Below are 17,500 nucleotides of genomic sequence, written 5' to 3'. Positions count from 1 at the left end.
CTATCTCACCTTTTGTTCGCTTGTTAGGGCTTGTCTTTTTATTTTTCTATTAGTTTTGATTTTTCTTTTCTTTTTCTGTGTTTATTCTTTGTTGTTTTCTTCCTTTCTCTCAACATATCTCTGTTCTTTGCCTCCATTTTTTCTCTTTCCCTTCTTCCACCTTCCTTATTATCTCCGCCAAAAAGGTCGTGTTTTTGATCGCGTTGGTTAGTTAGATTGTTTGTTAGTTATCAAGATAACTCAAACCATATGCCAGCGTTAGCTGCCATCAAATTTTATTTTGTGTTCGTTTCTTAGTAGAATAGCTAAAAAAAAGGACGTACAGATTTTATAAAAAAAAAAATAGAGGTGTTGGATGCTATCAAATTTCAGTTTTTGTTCGTTTCTTAGTAGAATAACTAAAAAAAGGACATGTATAGATTTTATAAAAAAAAAAGAAAAAAAAAAAAAATCCAGATCCAGGATTAATTCTTGAAGGATTGCATATTCACCTGTATTGTTTTGCCTCAGCCAAGGAGGCTGTATTTACGGACGTCACCTGTGTACTTGAGAAAGAGGTGATTTTAATGTGATTTGTTAATTGTTAATATTTCTATTGCATCGGTTATCTCATTGCCTTGGCGGAGGTATGCGCTTTCTGTTTTTTTTGTTTTATTTTGTTTCTGGTTTTCCTTGTTCGTTCTTTTCATTGTTCTTTGCCTTTTCCTTCTCAACCCTTTGTTTTTTTCCCTCTCTTCTCCTCTTCTTCCTCCTTTGTTCTCTTTTGGCCTCTCTCCTCCATTCTCTCTATCAGCTCTTCGTCTTCTTTCTTAAATTATCATCCTCTTCTCTCTTCTTCTTCTTCTCTCTCGCTCTCTCTTTTTTATCTCTCTCTGCATCTCATTTTTCATACTACTTTATGGTATTCCTTTCTCGAATATCAATTGTTAACGTTATTTCCCCCCTTTTTATGCCTCTCTTCCGTTCGTTCCTTCTCTCTTCTTTCTTATCTCCATTTCCCAATATCCTTCCTCCAGTCTTTCCATTTCCGCATTTCTCTCTTTTATCCACGTATCAATCTCATCTTGTTCTATTCTTTCTACACTTCTCTCTCCAGGAAATCATCTTCATATTTTTCTCTCTTTTCTATTTCCTTTTTTCGTTTCTCTTCTCTTTGAGGAAACGTCCGTCTTTGCGTTATTATCCTTCTTACTTATTCTTCACTTTTATCACTCTTCTCTTCCATTCCCAATGTTCTATTATCAAATAACATAATTTGCTTCATTATTTTTATGTTTATAAACTTCTATTCACATTTATATCTGTATTCTTATTTTTTTCAGTTATTTTCACTAATATGTCTTTATCAATTTTATTACCGATATCAGCATCATCATTATCATCACTATTATCATCGTTACCATTATTACCATTACCATTATCAAGTTCTTCCATTTCTTCCTTTATCATCACACATTCTCCCATTCCCAAATTTATCACATCATATATCGTCTACCGGATTTAAAAAGGATTTAAGAAAAAAAAGGATTGCCCCGCCCACAAAAATCCCATAAATTAAAATCTCCTTAAATCATTTTGAACGTGGGTGCAGGAGGGGGGGAGGGGGTGGTAGGGGGTAGGGCGGGCATCATTTTGTAAAATATACGGTAATAGATTTTCACGTGAGGGAGGGGGAGAGGGTGGGGGGCGGGTTATGGTAAGCGGGGGGGGGGGGGGGGCTGGGGGTTTGAATTACGTCATACAGCGCCTTAGGGTTACGCGTTTAACCGTTTTTTTTTTTCCGTTTAACGGTTTTTTTTTCCAACCGCTTCATTTTAAAGTATTTTTCTCGCTTAAATTTAAGTTTATTTTTCTTTTCTCTTTTTTCCTAGCTTCATTTAAGACTTTTTTTCGTCTATACTTAACGCTTTTCTTTCTTTCTTTCTCTCTCTCTCTCTTCTAGAACCGTTTTCCGTTTCTGTTTAAATTTCCGCTTCTTCTCAACGGTTTAATTTTCTCGTTTCCGCTTCATGGTTTTCCGTTAAATTTCCTGTTTCTTTTTAACCGGTTTTCGGATTTCCGTTTCCGCTTAATTCACTTCCCTGTGGTTATTTAACCGTTTTCCGTTAATAAACACTAACTTACCTTATCTGTGTTGTTTCAAGAGTTTTTTTTCACACATTCTTGCACCAATTTTGTTTATTTTTGCTTTGTTTTTGTTCGTTTTTCTCCTCGTCCTTCTGTTCTTGTATCCACCTTTTACTTTCCTTCTTATTTTACTTTTACTTCTCTTCTGGTCCTTCTCATCGACCTTTCACCTTATTTATCAAAAGGAGATTTTATAAATCCTATCGGTCTTCGCCTTTTAATTTTTTTCCGGATTCCATAAATCCTAAATCGACCTTCACCCATTTATTTTTTACCGGATAGTATAAATCCTCCCTTTATTCTCTCTCTTTACACAGTACCTGGGTCTTCAACAGATGCAAAATACCCAACGCACAAAAACGTTTACATCGTTTGTTTACACCGGAGTCATACCCCCTTATCTTAGCAAACGTTTGCGCTTTCATCTTATTTCTCTCCTTTGTCTTTTATCTTCCTTTTCTCTTTTTGGTTTTCATATTTCTTTCTCTACCAATTCCCTAATTATTCTTCCTTTCTCTCCTAATTCCCTAATTCGTTTTCCTTTCTCTCCCAATTTCCTAATTCATCTCCCTTTCTCTCCCGATTCCCTAATTCGTCTCCCTTTCTCTCCCAATTCCCTAATTCATCTCCCTTTCTCTCCCAATTCCCTAATTCGTTTTCCTTTCTCTCCCAATTCCCTAATTCGTCTTCCTTTCTCTCCCAGTTCCCTAATTCGTCTTCCTTTATCTCCCAATTCCCTAATTCTTCTTCCTTTCTCGCCCACTTCCCTAATTCATCTCATATCAGTTTTTACAATGATTATTACTTACTGATTTATTTTATTATCATCATAGCTGTTATTATTGTCATCTTTATTGTTGGCGTTGTTATAGTTATCATTATCATTATTATTATGACTATCATTATCATCATTGATATCATCATCATTATTATATTTACTATTAATATTGATACAATTACAACAACAATAACGACTACAACTACTAATATTACACCGTCACTGTTATTGCTATTGTTATCATCATCATTATGGACATCATTATAATCATTACCATCATTACCATTACCATCATCATTACCGTTTGATCATTACCACCACCATCACCATAAGTACCACTATTATTACCCATAATTACCACCATTATTACTGCACTAATATCACCATTACCATTATCATCATTAACGGAATCCCTAAATATTAATTTCTCCTTTGATCCCTTGAGATAGCCCAGACCTTAAAAATTACCTGCCGGAATTCACCTTAAATCCACAAAGATATCACAACACAGAGATCTCGACGGCTCGCGGAATATACATACACATACGCACACACACTCTCAACCACACACACACACACACGCACACAAACAAACAAACACACACACACACACACACACACACACACACACACACACACACACACACACACACACACACACACACACACACACACACACACACACACACACACACACACACACACACACACACACACACACACACACACCTGTCGGGGAGGAAAGGCAGAGCAACAGGGTAAATTAATACAGCAGCTGGTTGAAAGCATTAGAGGGTGAATTATAATGCAGCTAGATGAAGGTAGAGCAACAGGAAGGAAGGAGGGAGGGAGTGAGGAAGGGAGAGGAAGAGAGAAAGGGAGGAAGGAAGGGGGAGAGAAGAATAGAGAAAGAAAGAGAGAGAGAGAGAAAAGAGAAGAGAAGAGAAGAGAAGAGAGGGAGAGGGAAGAGAGAGAGAGAAAGAGGGAAAAGCAAGAGAGAGAGAGAGAGAGAGAGAGAGAGAGAGAGAGAGAGAGAGAGAGAGAGAGAGAGAGAGAGAGAGAGAGAGAGAGAGAGAGAGAGAGAGAGAGAGAGAGAGAGAGAGAACATGTTATGAAACCCACCGCCAAAGACTGCGCTGTTTTTGAATTCTTGGGGAAATTTCGCGAAAACATCACGTTTAACAGTGAACACAAATATTATTTCCTGCTGTCTTCTCTGTTCCAAATATTTTCTCTGTAAATGAAATACTAAATGAAGCGAAAGAGGAAGAGAGGAAGATTAAAATGATCAGACAGATAGACAGACATTGATAGACAGCTAGAGATTGAAGGCGAGAGAGAGAGAAAGAGAGAAAGAGAGAGAGAGAGAGAGAGAGAGAGAGAGAGAGAGAGAGAGAGAGAGAGAGAGAGAGAAAGAGACAGACAGACTGACAGAGAGTGCAAGAGACAGCTGGAACGAGAAAGCGTGAAATAAGAGTGACACACAATCTGCTACCAGGATTTAAAAAAAAAAAAAAAAAAAAAAAAAAAAAAAAAAAAAAATTCACCAAAAAAAAAAAAAAAAATTAATCTTGTCTTCACATAGTCCCATCTCCACTCCACTCCGATCTCTACTCCCACCCGATCTACTCCAGGGCTACCCTACTCTCTCTCTCCCTCGCTCCCTGCCAATCATTCCCACTCCCTTAACCGAGGCGTTCCCTTTTTCTCCCTAATTTTTGTACCTGTTAATCTCCCTTCTGTCACTTCGGCTTATACGTTCTCCCTTTCATTTATTCCTTTTCTGTCCTTCCTCTCATATCTAGTCTTCTCCTTTTCTCTCCTATGTGTGTCCCTTTTACCCTTCTTCCTCTCTCCTTGTGTATCCCCTTTACTCTTTTTCTCCTCCTTTTCTTCTTTACTTCCTTCTCTTCCTGTTCCTCCTTCGCCACTTCCTCTCTTCTCTACCTATTCTATCTCTCATTCTCCTCATCCTATCTCTTTCCACTCTTCTCTAGCCATTCTATCTGTCTCTCTCGAACATTCTTCCTCCTCCTCATCTCTCTCCTCCTTCACTTCTTTTCTCTTTCCTCCTCCTCTTCCTCATCTCTTCTTTCCTCCTTCTCCTTTTCTTCTTCCTCCTCCTTCTCATCTTTTCTTTCCTCCTTCTCCGCATCTCTTCCTCATCTCCTCTTTCTTCTTCTCCTCATCTCTTCCCCCCTCCTCCTCCTCTCTTTCTTCCTCCTTCTCCTCCAATCTTCATCTCTTCCCACCTCCGCCGCATCCTCCCTTTCCTCCCCCCCCCTCCCCCTCTTCATCCTTCTCCTCCAATCTTCATCTCTTCCAACCTCCTCCGCATCCTCTCATTCCTCCTCCCCCTCCTTCTCCTCATCTCTTCCCTCCTACTTCTCTTCCTTCCTCCTTCTCCTCCAATCTTCATCTCTTCCCACCTCCTCCGCATCCTCCCTTTCCTCCCCCCCCCCTCCTCCCCCTCTTCATCCTTCTCCTCATCTCTGCCTCTTCCGGATCATCCCGCCTTTTCCCCTCGATTTTAATCATCCGATGACGATGCATTTTTCCCCTCTCTTGCCTTATTTGGGGCTCTACCTGTTGGGCGCCGGGAGAGGCACAGTTTTGTGGTGCGTTTAATTGGGAAAAATGAAGGGGGGGGGGGGTGAGGAGAAGGGAGGGGGGAGAGGGGGTGGGGAGTGGGGATGAAGGGGGAAAGGGGAAGGAAGGGGGAAAGGGGAAGGAGGGAAGGAAGAGGGAAGGAGGGAAGGAAGAGGGAAGGGTGGAGGAGAAAGGAAGGAAGGTAGAGGGGGAAATGCATGAAGAAATATAGTTGGAGAGACAGAGAGACAGACAAAATGATAAACAAACATAAGTGGATAGAGACATATAGACAACCAAAAATAGATAGAAAGATAAACAAACACACCAATATCGACAGGCAGATATACACAAACAAACAGATCAATAGATACACGCATAAATAAAGATAACAAAACAAAAAGAAAAAAGAAAAAAAAACGAACGACGGGGAATGAGACAAAGGAGATTATAGAAGGTAAGAAGATAAGTCAAAGAGGTAAACCAAAGGAAGAGAGACGAAGAGGTGGATAAAAAATAACTAATTGGCTCTTGATCGGTTTTAGGATTAAGAGACAGAGAGGAGGGGAGAGAGAAGTAGGGAGAGGAGGAGAGAGAGAGAGATACACCTCCTTTTCCTTCTCCTCCACCTCACACACCTCTTTTTTCCTCCTCCTCCTCTTCCTTTTCCTCCACCTCATACATTTCCTTTCCCTCCTCCTCCACCTTCTCAACCACCTCACACACCTCCTTTTCCTCCTCCCTCTAATGCTCCTTCTCCTCCACCTCAACCACCTCCCTTTCCTCCTCCTCCACATACACCTCCTTTTTCGCCTCCCTCTAATCCTCCTCCTCCAACTCACCCACCTCCTCTTCCTCCTCCTCCACCTCGCCCCTCTCCTTTTCCTCCTCCTCCTCCACCTCGCCCCTCTCCTTTTCCTCCTCCTCCTCCACCTCGCCCCTTTCCTTTTCCTCCTCCTCCACCTCGCCCCTCTCCTTTTCCTCCTCCACCTCACCCGCCTCCTTTTCCTCCTCCTCCTCCACCTCGCCCCTCTCCTTTTCCTCCTCCACCTCCACCTCACCCACCTCCCTTTCCTCCTCCTCCACCTCGCCCCTCTCCTCCTCCTCCTTCCCCTAATCCTCCTCCTCCTCCTCCCTCCACTTCAGATTCCCTCGAGGAGAGATCCTTCACTCTTTCCTCATCCTGGTCTTCCCTGTGATTATCTTCCGACGCGATATATCCTCGTCCAGGAGCCCTCCACTTACCTCAGGGCTTCCTTACAATTTCTTGAGGCAAAACTTCCCTAACTGCTTCTGCTTCCGTGGGTAAAGGGGAGAGATTTTGGTTTTAATTTATTTTCGTTTTTTAAATTTTATTTTCTTTTTATTCTTTTTTAATTTTCTTTTCTTTTTTGGTTTCTTTCATTTTTATTTTTTGATTATCTATTTTTTCATCTTCGGAGGGTCGTCATTATTATTTTAATGTATTAGTTTTTATTTTCAAATTTTTGGGGTTGTTATGTTGGTTTTATATGGAGGGTTTGTTTTATTATATCTTAATTATCTTCAGCTGATTTTGTTCTATATAAAGTTTGTTTTATTATACCATCATCATAATTGCTGTTATGGTCATTATCTTTCATGGCTCTTGCCTTTTTTTTATCTCCCTTTTGGATTTTTCTCAGCTTTTCCTCTTCTACAACCTCTCTCTCTCTCTACCCTTCCTCCTGCCCCCCCTATCAGTCTACCATCCTCTCTCCCTCTTCCTCTACACTTTCTCTCTCCCTCTCCCCACCTCTCTCTTTCTTTCTTTCTCCCTCCCACTTTCTCTTTCTCTCCCTCCCCCCTTTTCGCTCTCTCTCCTTCTCCTTCTCTCTCCCACCCCCTTTCTCGCTCTCTCTTATCTCTCTCTCTCCCCCTTTCTCGCTTTCTCTCTCTCTCCCCCTTTCCCGCTTTCTCTCTTCCTCCCCCTTTCTCGCTCTCTCTCCTTCTCCTTCTCTCCCCCCACCCTTTCTCTCCCTTTCTCGCTCTCTCTCTCTTACTCTCCCTCCCCATTTCTCTCTCTCTTCTTCTCCTTCTCTCCCCCCACCCTTTCTCTCCCTTTCTCGCTCTCTCTCTCCCCCCATTTCTCTCTCTCTTCTTCTCCTTCTCTCTCTCCACCATTGCTTGGGATTTGGAGCACCCGGAACTTAAGAGCGATAAATCCCACCATAATAGAGAGATTTTTCTTTTATAGGGAGTCGCATTACTGCTCCTCCCCCCCCCCCTCACTCCCAGGCCAGACGAAAGGAGCGGAGAAGCAAAAAGGGGAACAAAAGATGGGAGGAGAATGGGAAGGAGAGAAAGACGGGGGGAAAAGATTCTTAAACGGAAGGAAAGATATTTGATATATTTTTTTTATATTTTATATTTTATTTTCTGGGAGGAGTTGGATTTATTTTTTCTCTCCCTTTTTTGGGTTTTCTTTTTTCAGCTTTCCTTTCGGATCACCAAAATGCAGTTGACTTTTCTTTTTTTTTAAATTCTATTGTCAGTTTTTTCCCTCTCCTTTCTTACCTTTTCAAGCCTCGTAGTTTTCTTTCGTCCTCTTCTCTCTCACTCATATACATCATTTCTGTCCTCTCTCTCTCTCTCTTTCTCACACACACACACACACACACACACACACACACACACACACACACACACACACACACACACACACACACACACACACACACACACACACACACACACACACACACACACCAGTTACAACATCCTAACACAAACGAACCAACACCAAAATTCACAACAACGGCAACAACACCAAACAAAGAAACCGAAAACCCGACAAGAACAAGAATCCCCTCAGCAACACAGCAACAACAAAAACAAAATGAATACCAAAACACAGCCCAAACAACACGACCCACAACCCGGTTAAATGAAATTAGCTACGCACGACTCTAAACCACGTGCTACGTAGCCCTTAGCGCAGTTACAACGAAAACACAGTACAACATACCCGCAAATCATGATCTCCAACAGACACATTTCCATATATATGAGACACCAGGAGGCCTTCTGTAGCTACATTCATCTCCATTGTAGTGTTGAAGGTAAAAGGTGGACCGAAAACTACTAGGGGAAGAGGGGGGTTGGGGAAGAGGGGGTTTGGGGTGGGTGTTTGTGAGGGGGGGGGGAGATAGAGGGATAGCCTATAGCCTCTTCAGTGAAAATAGGACATAGGTTTAGCTGAAGTGAGTTGATGGGTAAGGTTTAGGTGGAATGGTGTGATGGGTAAGTTTTACTTGAATTTGGTTGATGGGTAAGGTTTAGTTGAACTTAGCTGATGTTTTCGATGAACTGACTCGATGGTGCTCTGATGGGTAAGGTTTGATTTACCTCGATGGGTAAGGTTTAGATGAACTGGCTTAATGGGTAAGTTTTAATTGGACTAGCTCGATGGGTAAGATTTGATTGAATTGGACAGATGGGTAAGGCATAGATGAACTGACTTATGGGAAAGTTTTAACAGACTTAGTTCAATGGATAAGGTTTAGCTGAATTGGGCTGATGGGTAAAGTTCAGATGAACTAGCACGAAGGGTAAGTTTTAAATGAACTATCTCGATGGGTAAGTTATAGTTCAAGTTTTCCTCTTTGCTGGGTGATTAAGGAGCGTTTACTTTAAAGAAATGATAGAAATGATAACAAAAAATAAGTAATTAAATAGAAATTTAAAATGAAAAACAAAGAGATGGGAAAAATCTGATCTAATACCCATATTAATGATGCTAATAGTAATGATATAAGAAAATATATCGTTGGTAATAATAAGCAAATATTAAGTAAATTAAATCATAACATTAAGTGCAATCAGATAAAAAAATCACAATCATAACAACCATAATGGAACACATTAACGTCATAACAACAAAAGAAAATTCAGTATAAATAATAGCAATTAAACTAATGGTGTTGATTTTCATACACAAAATTAATTATTGTAATCAAACTGAAAGTCCCTAATGAATTCCAATCCGCATAATGTTGAATTAATGCCAATATTCCAATCATTACTTTGATTACCATAAAAAGCCCATAACTAAATTCTAATGCTTATTAGTCACTGAACAGACCTACCTAATGAACTGCCTCCAGAGCACCGAAAAAAGGGAAACATGACGCAACCGCAATATTTACTTATTGGCAACCCACGTTCAGCGGGATACAGCACATCGTAAATCCACACAAACAAAACTGCTTATTGGCCGGCTACAATGCACTCTTTGGTCCATAAATTGCCAACTATTGAACGAAGGAGATAAAGCAACTTTACTACAACGCTATAATGTAGTAAGCGATGCGTGAAAGAGTAATGTACTGTTTTTTGGCAGATTTATGAGACTGGAAGCCATAAAGTTCGAAATTTAGATTAACCCGTGAGAAAATCTTTTCTGTAAGCAACTAGAGAACGTTTAGGAAGAGCAACTGTAGTTGTAAAAGGCGGAAAAGAAGAAAACATATGAACACACACACACACACACACACACACACACACACACACACACACACACACACACACACACACACACACACACACACACACAGAGAGAGAGAGAGAGAGAGAGAGAGAGAGAGAGAGAGAGAGAGAGAGAGAGAGAGAGAGAGAGAGAGAGAGAGAGAGAGAGAGAGACAGACAGACAGAGAGAAAGAAAGAAGGGAATAAAGAGCAAAACGTTCCCACAAGACCAAATGGCCAGCGTGTCGACCAGCTGAGCCTGGCCAAGCCCCCCCCCCCCACATGAAGCCCCATCCCCATAGCAACCCCTCCATCCTAACCTCCTCCCCCTTCCCCCATCCCTTGGGACCCCCCCTAAACATTCCCTTCCCCTACCCTACTCCCTCCCCATTCCCCCTACCTCCCCCACTCTCTTCCCCCCACCCCACTCACCCTCCCATCCCCCCTACCCCCCACACTCTCTTCCCCCCACCCCACTCTCCTCCCATCTCCCCCCACCTCCCCTGCGAACCCCCCCATTCTCCCCTCCCTCCTCCTTCCCCCTCCCTCCCCCCCCTCCCTCGTCGGCCCGCTCATCGGAACCGACATCTTTTGTGAGGGAAAAAAATGAGAGAAATTGGACCACGGCGGCCACCTGTCGACCAATTATGCGCCTGAGTGGAAGAAGGTAATTCAGATACAGTTGAGGAAGTGTAGGAAGTGAAGGTGAAGAGAGAGAGAACGAAAAGAAAAGGAGAATGAGAGAGAGACAGACAGAGACAGAGACAGAGACTGAGACTGAGACTGAGACTGAGACTGAGACTGAGACTGAGACTGAGACTGAGACTGAGACTGAGACTGAGACTGAGACTGAGACTGAGACTGAGACTGAGACTGAGACTGAGAGAGAGAGAGAGAGAATGAGAGAGAATGAGAGAGAGAGAGAGAGAGAGAGAGAGAGAGAGAGAGAGAGAGAGAGAGAGAGAGAGAGAGGGGGATAGGGAGGGAGGGAGAGAGAGAGAGAAAGAGAAAGAGGACAAGGAATCTAGGAATATAGATGAAGAGAAAAACAGATAAAATTTGGAAGAAATGGAAAAAGATGAGAAAGGAGAGAGGAGGAGATACGAAAAGGGAAATAAGGAAGTGATATTAAAAGTAGGTTTACGAATAGGAGGAGGAAAAGAAAAAGAAAGATAAGGGAAAATAAAGCATTATATACGAGAATTTATTAAATTAAGCCAAACAGGGAACATAAGGGAAATGCGGATAAATATACGGGAATGATAAGAAAATAGACAACACCATATCAGTAACAGGGAAGGGAAACATACTAATGATATCTCTATTTTGGAAAAGAAACAAATTTTGACATTTCGAGATGTTGATATGACATGATAATCAAAACAAAGAAAAACAGGTATTTTGAGGTCAAGTAAAGATATCGAGAAGATTATTAAGAGAGAGAGAGAGAGAGAGAGAGAGAGAGAGAGAGAGAGAGAGAGAGAGAGAGAGAGAGAGAGAGAGAGAGAGAGAGAGAGAGAGAGAGAAAGAGAGAAAACAACAATAATATTAAGAAAAAGAAGAAGAAAAACGAAGACACCAACCACCAAACGACAAAACAACAACAACAACATCAACAAACAAACAAAAACAAAACAAAAACAAAGGACAAACGGATCATCAATTTGCAAATGAGACGAATGGCAGACAAGGACGCAGCACCACGGCAAATAGGACACAGTTGCTTATGCAAATTTCCGTAGTTGAGGCTGAAACATTTCGGTCACTGGGCCTAGTACAGGGGTTTGTGTGGGACGTCGAGCCTTGTCGGTGCTTCTCGGATACATACAAGCGCGGTGGGTAAATGCTTTTATTTTTTATTTGTTTTCTATTTTCTATTTTTTATTTCTTTGATTGTCTTTTTTATTTTTGTTTTATTTTTTTATTTTTATTTATTGTATTTTTTATTTACTATTTTTTGGGGGGAGGAAAGAAGGGAGGGAGGGAAGGAAGGTGTATGGGAGGGAAGGGAAGGAGGGAAGGAGGAAGGGAGGGAGAGAGTGGGGACAGAAAGAGACAGACACACACACGCAACACACTGACACATACACATCCCCTCCCCCCTTCCCCCTCCCCACATCCCCCCTCACCCCAACCCCCCTTCTCTTACCCCACATCCCCCCCTCACCTCCCATCCCCCCTCGCCTCACCCCCACCCCCCTTACCCCCCTCACCCCCCACTCACCCCACAAAACCTCGACGCACACACTCCTCCCCACATCCCATCCTCCCCCCCCTTACCCCACATCCCCCCCCCCCCACCCTCACCCCACAAAACCTCGACGCACACACTCCTCCTGCGGCTGTCAAGGGAGTAATAACAAGCACATGTGACTCGCTTACCACTGTGGCTCGCGCTCTGGGTCCGGAGAGTGGGTTATGGGTTGTGGGTTGTGGGTTGTGGGTCTGCGCTGGAGGAATGGAGGTTTCGTTGTCATGTTTGTGCTTTTTGGGTCATATTCCGTTTTTTATTTTTTATTTATTTATTTATTTATTTATTTATTTATTTATTATTATTATATTTAGGAATTAATGCATCGTGTTGTCATGTTTGTGCTTTTTGGGTCATATTCCGTTTTTATTTTTTTTTGGAATTGATTAATTTTTGTTATTGTCATATTTTTATGTCCTATTTCATTTTTGTGTGTGTGCTTTTTGGGTCATATTTCGTGTTTTTAAAGATTAATTCATATTTGTTAATGTCATATTTTTATGTCCTATTTCATTTTTTTTGGTGTGCTTTTTGGGTTATATTCCGTTTTTTTTTGGAATTGATTAATTTTTGTTATTGTTATATTTTTTGTCATATTTCAAAATGTTTTTTTAGGAGTCATATTTTGTTTTTTAGGAATTGATTCATATTTGTTATTGTCATATTTTTATGTCATATTTCAAAATGTTTTTTTTCATTTGTGCTTTTTGGGTCACGTTTCATTTTTTAAGAATTCATTCATCTTTGTTATTGTCATTTTTTTTTTTTTCGTCATATTTCTCTTTTTCTATTGCTTTGTTGATTTATCTTTGTTACTGATATATTGTCTTTGTTTAGTTCAGTTGTATATTTTCTATATCTTTGTTCGTTTGTATTTTACTTGTGTTATTCGAGTAATATATTTGTTTTTTTTATTTTTTATTTCCTTCATAAAAATGTTGATTCTCCTATGTGCTTCATACAATTTAACTGCATTTTATTCAATATGTTTTCATCTTATTTAATTTTCTTATTCATATTTTCTTATATTCTTTTATTCTCCTCTATCTTATCTTATCTTATTCCCGCTTCAGTTTATATTTTTTTTACTGTAATTTGATTTTCTCATCTGATTCTCGTCTTGGATAAATATATATATTTCTCTTTATAAAATATTCTTAGCCTCATATCTCATTTCTATTGTTCTTTTTATGCGAGAGAGAATTTAGATTTAATTCCTTTGGGATGAAGATAAAAAAGAAGAAAAAAAGGAAGATAAATTTGAATTGCGAAAATATATATGAAGAAAAAAAGAAAAATTGAATAGAGATGAAGAAAAAAAAGAAGAAAAATGAGAATTACGAAAATAGAAATAAAGAAAAAAATAGAAAAAATGAATTGGAATGAAGAAAAAAGAAAGAAAGGAAAAGAAATAATTGAATTGCGAAAATAGAAATGAAAGGAAGAAGGAAAAATTCACTCGCCACTTAAACAGCTCAGGAAATTCTTGGTCGACTTATCATAATAATTCGAAATCACATTTTGCATTTTCTCTCTTAATTCCTCTTCCATCTTTTGACGTCCACCCCCTCTTCCTCTTCCTCTTCTTCTTTTTTCTCTCTTAATTCCTTTTTGATGTTTTCCCCCCCTTTTCCTCCTCTTCTTTTCTTCTTCTTCTCCTTCTCCTTTATTCGCAGCTTTCACTTGGTGGTAGTGTGGGAGGAATGGGGGGGGGGCTGGGAGGTGGGAGGGGGGGGGGCAGATATTTTCAGAAAATTGAAATTACAGGAATAGAAGCCAGTGTAGTGACTTCGATGGAATGGTGAATGGTGACGTGTGATGAACGAAAATCAAATGTGTAGGTGAGGGATGTGGGAGTGAGAAGGAGGCAGAGGGAGAGAGAGGGAGGGAGAGAGAGAGAGAGAGAGAGAGAGAGAGAGAGAGAGAGAGAGAGAGAGAGAGAGAGAGAGAGAGAGAGAGAGAGAGAGAGAGGGATGGAGGGAGAGAGAGAGAGGGGATGGGAGGGAGAGGGAGGATTGGGAGGAGGAGGGAGAAGATAAAGAAGAGAGGTAAGGGGAAGATGGGAGGGAGAAGGGAGGGAGAGAGGGAGGGTGTTAGGGAGGGATAGGAGGAGGGAAGGAGGAAGCAGAGACAGAGAAGTAAAGGCGAAGGTGGTGAGAATGAGAAAAGAGAAGAAGGAAATAGAAGAAGGGAATAGAAGGAGAGGAATGAGAAAATGAAGATGAGAATAAAACGAAAACTGAAGAAAGTGAGGAGGAAATAAAATGAAAAAGCAGAGAAAAAAAGAGAATGAGAAGAAGAAAAAAAAAACGAAAAAAAAAACCGGAGAACGAGAAAGAGAAAATCAAAATCAAAATACAAGAGAAAGAAAGGAAAAAAGAAGGAGAAGATAAGAAAAAAAAAAGGCAAAGGAGAAATTATGAGGTGTGAGGATTATGAGGATTAGGATCATGTGATTGGTACAGTGATTGGTACAGTGATTGGGATCCAAGCCGAAGGACTCATATCCAATCTCGAACCGCTAATCTGGAGACCAATCCTAACTGTTTGATCTGGAAGGGGATGAGGGGGTAGGGGGGAGGAGGGAATATGGGCGAGGAGAGAGGGAGAGGAGGGGAAGGGGGAGGGTGAGATGGTGGTGAAGTGGTATTTGTGTTGGGTTGGGTTTTGGTACTTCGCTTTCTCTCTCTTTCTCTCTCCCTTTCTCTCTATCTCTCTCTCTCTCTCTCTCTCTCTCTCTCTCTCTCTCTCTCTCTCTCTCTCTCTCTCTCTCTCTCTCTCTCTCTCTCTCTCTCTCTCTCTCTCTCTCTCTTTCTCTCTCTCTCTCTCCTTATCCTACCCACCTGCCTTTCCTTCCTTCCTTCCTCTCTTCCTTCCTCCCTAAGTCCCTCCCTCTCTCTCTCTCGCTCTCCCTCTCCTTCTCCCTCCCACAACCCCATGTGCGTGTGATTTTATTTATTTATTTATTTTTAAATTTTTAATTTTTAATTTTTAATTTAATTTTTCATTTTTCATTTTGAAGTAAGAGAAACAAAAATACTGAAATACTGAAACACTGAGTCCGGAAACAACACTCATTGTCCTGATATCCATTTCAAAACGCCCATACATAAACCTTTTGACTTATAGAACCATATTTCATTTACCATTTATCGTCATTTTCGAGGTTGAAAAAAAATTGGTGAAATTGATATCAGGTCGGTTAATTTATCACTTACCGAACGCTTGTTAAGTATGTTTCATTAATTAATATTGTGTTTTGTGTGTTGTTGGTTTAAGCATCGTTTATCACCTGCGTTAATGATAGTATAGATGATAAAAATGATAAATAGTTTTATTTTATTAAGGAAATGAAAAAAAATATATATGATGTATGCTCATAGATACACAAAGAAGAGCATATGTACAGATGTACGTACATATATGCGTACCTGTGAATATCTATCTGTCAATTTATCAATCAATCTATCTATCGATTTGTTAATCTATCAGTGTATCTATCTACCTACTTACCTATCTATCTATGGGTTTGGTTATCTGTCTATCTCTCTATCTCTCTATCTATCCATATATTCATCTATTTAGTTATCTTTATACCTATGCGCCTTTTTTTCTCTCTCTCTCTTCCTCCCTTCTTCCTTCCTTCCCTCTCTCTCTCTCCCTTTTTTCCTCCCTCTCTCTCTCTTTCTCTCTGTCTCTTTTTCTCTCTGTCGCTGTCTCTGTCTCTCTCCCTCCCCCCCTCTCTCTCCCTCCCTCCCCCTTTCCCTCCCTCTCTCTTCCTCCTTCCCTCCGTCTCTCTTCCTCCTCCCCTCTCTCTCTCTCCCTCCATCCCTCCTCCCCCCCCCCTCTCTCTCTATCTACCTAAATACCAACATATGTATGAGTGTAAACAAAACACCCAACCACAACCATCCATATTCTCGTCCAGATGCTTAAGAATTCTGTCCGAAGACCACGTCTCTTGACAACGCGAGTTAACGGGGTCTCTCGCGCGGGCTGTCAGATCCTGAATTAGGAAGAAGGAGGAGGGAGATGAGGAATTGGGGGAGAAGGAGGAGGTGGGAGATGAGGAATTGGGGGAGAAGGAGGAAGCGGAGGGGGAGAAGGAGAAGGAGGAGGAGGTGGAGGGGAATAGGGGGAGGAGGAGGTGGAGGAGGAGGAGGAGGGGAATAGGTGGAGAAGGAGGAGGATGTTGAGGTGGTGGTGGGGAGGAACAGGGAAAGAGGAGGGAGGAGGGGGAGGTGTAGGAGGAGAAGGAGGAAGAGGAGGAGGGAATAGGGTGGGAGAAGGAGGAGGGAGAATTAGATAGAGGAGGGAGGAGGTTGAGGGTGGTGGTGGGGAGGAACAGGGCGAGGAGAGGTGGGTAAATATGGAGGTGGAGAAGGAGGTGTAGGAGGAGAAGAAACAGAAGAAGGAAGAGGAGGAGGGAGGAGGAGAAAATATAAGAGAAGTTGAAGATAGAAGGAAAAGGGAGAAGGAAAAAATAAAAGAGGATAAACAAGAAGAAAAAAAGAAATAAGGAAGAAGAATGAAGAAGAAGAAGACGAAGGAGGAGGAGGAGAAGGAGAAAAAAGAGAGGCTAAGACAGAAGAAGATAGCAGTAAAAAAAAGAGAAAGGAAATAAACAAAAGGAAGGAGAAAACGAAAACAAAGAGAAAGAAAAAAGTATGAGAAATGATAGAAGAAGAAGAAGAAGAAGAAAAGAACAACAAGAAGAAAACCAAAAGAAAGAAAGAAACAGAAGAAAACTAAAATAAACAAAGAAACAGAATAAAACTAAAATAAAAATAGATAAGTAGACAGACAGATAGATAGATAGATAGATAGATAGAGAAAGAGAAAACACACGAAACTAAAAAAAAAATATACAAATACCACATGAACCTGATTACAAAATGCAAGAAGCCACTAATTGGCATCATATTCGGAACACGGCGGCTTACTTCAGCAGAGACAAGGACAAACCAACGGGGCTTTTTTAATGGGAATGGCGCCTAATGACCCTTGGGAATGCATTTCGCAAAAAAGGTGCTCGCCAAAAGATGCAAATCTCGCTCATTTGCATAGATAAGGCGCCGTTCTCCTTATCTTATGTATGGTGAGGCGACGTGCTTGGATATGGTTGCGGGTGTTCGCTTGGGGAGGATGTAGGCGGCGAGCAGACACGTATGTGCACGTATGTAGGCAGATATATATGTATGCATGCGAAGACACGCACGTAAACACATACACACACACGCATAAACATATATCCATACATACATCTACAC

At 41.0% G+C, this 17,500-nt stretch overlaps 1 protein-coding gene across 4 annotated transcripts in view; it reads left to right on the top strand.

Annotated features, from left to right (window-relative positions):
* LOC113826242 (U8-agatoxin-Ao1a) overlaps positions 1 to 17,500 on the top strand; it is a 200,124-nt gene that overhangs the window by 116,560 nt on the left and 66,064 nt on the right. The gene's annotated exons all lie outside the window — the stretch shown is intronic.

This window comes from Penaeus vannamei, chromosome 27 (genome assembly GCF_042767895.1).
Source record: "Penaeus vannamei isolate JL-2024 chromosome 27, ASM4276789v1, whole genome shotgun sequence".
NCBI lineage: Eukaryota > Metazoa > Arthropoda > Malacostraca > Decapoda > Penaeidae > Penaeus > Penaeus vannamei.
Note: the sequence above shows the minus strand (reverse complement) of the source record. Positions and strands in the feature narration are given on the sequence as shown.